The 6000-nt window shown below is 41.5% G+C and overlaps 1 protein-coding gene across 5 annotated transcripts in view; it reads left to right on the top strand.

The window, feature by feature from the left end:
* Positions 1-1239: 1239 nt before the first annotated feature.
* The window catches only part of senp7 (SUMO specific peptidase 7), an 86461-nt gene continuing 81700 nt past the window's right edge, over positions 1240-6000 (top strand). For 3 of the 5 annotated variants that reach the window (XM_033032695.1, XM_033032694.1, XM_033032692.1), the window contains exons 1-2: positions 1542-1709; positions 2225-2305. The gene's annotated coding sequence lies outside the window, so the exon portion shown is untranslated. Of the gene's footprint in view, positions 1710-2224; positions 2306-2856; positions 2879-6000 lie in introns of those variants that run through there. The other 2 variants (XM_033032696.1, XM_033032693.1) reach the window with 2 other exon arrangements.

The following is a 6000-nucleotide window of genomic DNA, read 5'->3' as shown; positions in this document are numbered from 1 at the left end:
CAAAGTAACATTAGCAAATTTGCAGATGACACAAAGCTGGGTGGCAGTGTGAACTGTAAGAAGGATGCCATGAGAATGCTGGGCACATGCAGTTTAATGTGGATAAATGTGAGGTTATCTACTTTGGTAGCAAAAACAGGAAGGCAGATTATTATCTAAATGGTGTCAAATTGGGAAAAGGGGAAGTACAACGGGATCTGGGTGTCCTTATTCATTGGTCAATTAAAGTAAGCATGCAGGTACAGCAGGCAGTGAAGAAAGCGAATGGCATGTTGGTCTTCATAACAAGAGGAGTTGAGTATAGGAGCAAAGAGGTCCTTCTGCAATTGCACAGGGCCCTAGTGAGACCACACCTGGAGTATTGTGTGCAGTTTTGGTTCCCTAATTTGAGGAAGGACATTCTTGCTATTGAGGGAGTGCAGCATAGATTTACAAGGTTAATTCACAGGATGGCGGGACTGTCTGGACAAATTTCTTTACCAAAGAGTGGTTAGAATGGAAATATGTATTTAAGATGGCATGAAATATCATAGAATTGAGAATTTAAAATCATAAAATATCATAGGGATGGGGGAACTCAACAGGTCAGGCAACATTTTTGAGGAAATTCGTATTTCAAAACGATATTTTATTCAGAATTAATATAGACAAAACAGAAACTGTGCAAAAACCCATTATACATTCAATGAGCAGTTTTTACACCTGCCTTTAAACAACTCGAGGCCACCTGGGGTGATATCCTATGTTTGAGCCGTGTCCCCACCGGATTCTGCCCATCAATGTCCAGCAGTAGAAGGACCCTCGACGGCTGCATCAAGTTTTAGTACATCTGCTACAGTCTAGAATGGGCCAGTCGGCAACATTCCCTGATGGACATCTTCCCGCGCTGGGAGACCACACCGTAAATCAGAGAATCCTGTGTTTCGGAATTGCTTGGAATGAACCACGATAAGGACCATTGCATCCTTCTCCAGAGCCTCTGCACACCCTCACTCCGTGAAGAGGTGGGAAACCGTCTCCACTTCATAGCATCCGTTCTGAGAGCAGCTCGCAATGGAGGGATTTAAAAAAAAAAAAAAAAAAAACTTTATTTATAAACAAAAATATATACAAAAAAAACTGTGCAAAAACTCTTTCACTCAGAGTTTGCAGTTAGCTTTAAACAAAACATCCATGGCACTGTGGAGTTAGACCCCTTGCCTTGTTTGAGGATTGTCCCCTCAATGTTCAGCAGGAAGTACCCTAGACTGTGGGCAGTGGAGGGAATGGACAGACGGCGTTTCGGGCTTGGATCCTCTACATTTCCTTGGTCATCGTTTTCAACAGTACCCTTCTAAATCTCTAGTTTCCCTCTCCCCTGACTGTCTCCCCTCGACAGGAAACATCATGGGCATCTGCGGTTCCTTCTTACACATATTTCCTCCCCGTTGGATGGAGGCAAAGCTCTAGGATCTTTGGTTCGATGCAGAATTTAGTTCGATGCCTTGCTCCTTTCGCGTTGCGGGTTTTACTCCTCCCTTTCCGGCGTGTCGAGGCTTCCTTCCTCCATAGACGTAGAGAGAGAGACGCGGACTCACACAGACAGACAGACTGAGGGGGGCAAAGGTGCGGCGGTTCTCCAGGAATCCCTATCCCTTTGGAAGTGGAGGTGGTCCGGAGACCGGGAACCGGGCCTGGATTAGGCCCAAGGAGAGTGGAGCTCAGGCCAGGTTAGTGTCTCCGGAGATTCATAACAGCGGCCTAGTAGCCCGGCCCGGCCCGGCCGCTGCCCCTCCGCAGCGGGCAACAGGCCGTTATCCGGGCTGGAGTTTAACTTCCCCAAATTATCAGCCGGACGCCGCTAGCTCCAGGTGCCGGGCCTCGGCGGTGACCACTTGCTTTGACCGTCGGTTCGGGCTGTTGCAAGCCTAGATGTAGCTGAACAACAAGGTGTTGTCTTGTTTGTTTTTGACCGCATCTGTTTTATTTGCTGCTCTGACCGCATGAAGATGAACGTGTTATTGGTTCTGATACAACAAACATTTTGTGTAAAATTTCACTTTGTCGGAAAACAAATCTAATATGCTCTTGATTAGTTTTGAATTCCGTTGGAAATTCAGTCGGTCAGTGGTGTTTACTTCGTGATAAAACGTGAATAAGCTGAAATGCATAATACGATTACCATTTAAAAACCCTTGAAATGGCAGTCCTTTTATATCGATGTTTTTATTTCTAAATCTTGTAGATCAACGACAGATGAAGATGACTAGTGTCTGATCTGAAAATTCACTTGCTGCAACATCAGATCTCCTGCGGCATCGTTTCGGTGAGTCAGAAGATATTGTTTATATCTAGCGCTGTCTTGTACAAAGTGGGATGAGTGAGGTACTGCAGAAATATGAAGGTACATGGAATGTACTGCTATATGCCAGCATTTAAATTGGGATTCAGATTGGGATGAACTCCTTTAAAACAAGGAGAAATAAATAGTTTTTCCATTTATTTCCATTGATACAGTAATGGAAAATGCAAGTTATTACTATTATAAACATTGGTATTCAAACTATCAGAATGTGCAGTATTAAAGTCAAACAGCTATGCCAGATTTGAAAGAATTACATTTGAGAGGTGTTTGTGGGTGTTTCATTGAAGATAGCCTGTGATGATATTAGTTAGTATAGTATGTGCAAACTTCAGCCGTCTTGATTTTTAAGCAGACTGGGACGATGGTAGGTGGACACGGCATACGTAACCGTCATCTTTGCAGATAGGTCAAAGTGATTGAATGATTATTTTAACACACAGACACAAACAACTGCAGATGCTCGAACCTTAATACAAGTGCTGGGGGAACTCAGCGGGTCAGGCCGCATCTGTGAAAGGACAGATGATGTTTCAGGTGAGACCCTTCTTCAGACTGATCGTAATGGGGGGAGAAAGGTGGGGTGGGACAAACCCTGGCACGTGATAGCTGGATACAGGTGGAGGATGGGGCTGATTGACAGACCGATGGAGTAAGTGACAAAGAAGACAAAAGCGTGTCAGAGGAGTGAAATATAAAGCCAGAGGGAGGAATATAGTGGAAGGGGACAGTTTGTGTGTGACCTCACTCTGGCAATGGAAGAGGTCATAGACACAAAGGTTAATATGGGAAGAGTTAAAATGGTTACCAACTAGGAGATCCAGCAGGCCTTGGCAGACAGAAGTGGTTGAATAGTCTACTCTTGATTTCGCTGATGAAAAGGTGACTATTCAGGAGCACTGAATGTAATAGACAAGGTTTGAAGAGGTGCATGTCACCACTGTCTCATGAGAAGGGGTGCTGGGGTCCCTGAATGGTGGTGAGACAGGTGGTGTTGGAGCAGGTTTAGGTTTATTATTGTCACATTGTGGTAGAGTAAAAAGCTTTCCATACTATTTGCTTTTGCATACTGAAGTGTGCGCATGTGCGGGGCCTCGGGCCGGCGGGGCCTGCGGAATCAGTGATAATTTCCAGGCGCTTTGAAGATGTGTATTACAGAAATGAGTTGCTTAAATTTTAAATAAAGTTTAAGTAAATTAGAATTTTTCATTTGCCTCACGACAATTTAAGCAACTCAATCTCAGAAGTTAAGCAGTGCGACATCGGAGAAACTATGGAAACCACTTGCGCTTGGATCTGGATCCCAACTCACCTACTGCTGCAAAGGATTGGAAGCACTGGCTTCGTACACTAAATAACTTCTTTGTTGAGTGTGGCGACAATGCACCAGACAAATTCAGGATATTAATAAGCTCTGTCTCTTATGATGTATATGATTACATAGAGGAATGAGCAACTTATGATTCTGCTATTGCTGTACTAAGCAGACTCTTCGTTAAGACACCCAATGTAATATTTGCTCGACACCTCCTTGCTACTCGTAAACAAAAACCTGGTGAGTCACTTGATGAATTTTTACAAGAACTTCAAAGACTTAGTAAAGACTGTGCCTTCAAAGCAGTTAGCTGATCAATATCAATGGGAACCTATTCAAGACTCTTATCAATGGTTTGGCAATGCCTTTAATACGACAGAGACTATTAGAAAACAAACCCTTGGATTTACAGTCAGCTTACAATCAAGCTTACTCATTAGACTTGGCTCAGAAAAATTCAGATGCTTATGGCTCATCTCATGTGTATTCTGCTGCAACTACTACAAAATAATCTCACCCAAGTACTAATATGGAGCAAGCTGAAACAATTTTTACTGATAAATGTGCCTTTGCTGCAGCATATACCTACTCAAAAAGGAAGTGTTACTTTTGCAAGTTATAATGGAGAGATATGTCCTGCTCGAGAGGCAACTTGTAATAGTTGTGGCAAGAAGGGACATTATTCTAGAGTATGCAAGTCCAAAGCAACTACTAAAGGTGTGATTGCTGCCATGTATATGCCTTCTTTATGTGCAATTACAGCTGCATTTCTTCAGAGCTTGTCTCATGTAGCTACAACGGTATCCATCAATGGCCAAACTTAATGTACTACTTGATTCTGGCAGTTCAGAAAGTTTTATAACCCTCTCACCCTGGCCACAAACTCTTTGAATCACTTCCCCCTGGAAGGCGACTCCGGACTGTCAAAGCTGCCACAGCCAGACATAAAAGCAGTTTTTATCCACGAGTAGTTGCTCTACTCAACAGCCAAAAATCTGTAGCCTCCCTTTGATCTGGTATTTTGTGGTTCACATGCTTGATCAATGGTGTTTTATCATTAATGTTTTATTATTATTAATGTTTAGTGTTTTCTGAGTCATTCGTAACTGACACTGTATGTCATGTTACTTGTGGGCGGAGGACCAAGGCAAATTCCTTGTATGTGAATACTTGGCCAATAAACTTAGTTGGTTAATTGGTTGGTTGGTTGGTTAGTTAGCTGGTTAGTTAGCTGGTTAGTTAGTTAGTTACTTTGGTCTTGACTAAATCTAACTATAATTCCTTCAAATAGAGAAATCTTGATGGCTCTGACAACTCTCAATACTCAAATGATTGGATCTTGTATTGTAGACTTTATTTTGAACAAAACTAGGTATAAATCTGTATGTCTTGGTATTTTGAAAAATTTGTGTAGTAATCCTAGGTCAGGATTTTCAGAAACGGCACAGATCACTTCAAATAATGTATGAAGGAACTATGCCTGATCTTGTATTGTCAAAGCCACCAGTATAGTGTGTTTTTTCTGCTGCATCTGTTGAATGTCCTTCATTATTCACTAATTATCCTCTAAGTGCAAGCCAATTGCTACAAAATCAAGACATTTTAGTAAAGATGACAAAAACTTTATCAACACAGAAGTAACTAATCTTTTACGAGAAGGTATCATAGAACCCAGCTCTTCCCCTTGGAGGGCACAAGTTGTCATGGTTAAGGACCCCTTGGAGAGACATAGAAAGAGACTCTGCATTGATTACTCTCAAACTATAAACCAGTTCACGGAGCTTGATGCGTATCCATTACCTCGTACAGAAGAGATTATCAATACATTAGCTAAGTATAAGATATTCTCTACTTTTGACCTAAAAAAGTGCTTGCTACCAAATTCCTTTGAAAGAATCAGAAAAGAAATACGCTGCATTTGAAGCAAATGGAAAATTATACCACTACTGCAGAGTTCCTTTTGGTGTGGCTGTTTTTCAGGGAGAGATGGACAAACTTGTAGAACAGGAAAACCTTAAAGATACTTTCTCTTATCTTGATAATATAACTATTGCAGGAAAAGACCAAGCTGAACATGACGAAAATGTACAATGGTTTTTAGAAGTTGTACATTCTAAAAATCTAACATTAAATGAGGCTGTCAGTAACATCAGTGTCATCAATTAATATTCTTGGTTATTGGGTTGGAAATGATATAATCAAGACTGATCCAGAAAGAATCTGCCCACTCCAAGAGATACCTGTTCCAGCTACATTAAACTCTCTATGAAGGGTTCTTGGTATGTTTACATATTATACTAAATGGATACCAAATTTTTCTGACAAAATTCAACCTTGATTAGAG

Source organism: Amblyraja radiata, chromosome 14 (genome assembly GCF_010909765.2).
Source record: "Amblyraja radiata isolate CabotCenter1 chromosome 14, sAmbRad1.1.pri, whole genome shotgun sequence".
Classification (NCBI taxonomy): Eukaryota; Metazoa; Chordata; class Chondrichthyes; order Rajiformes; family Rajidae; genus Amblyraja; species Amblyraja radiata.
This window is presented reverse-complemented; position numbering and strand designations above follow the sequence as displayed.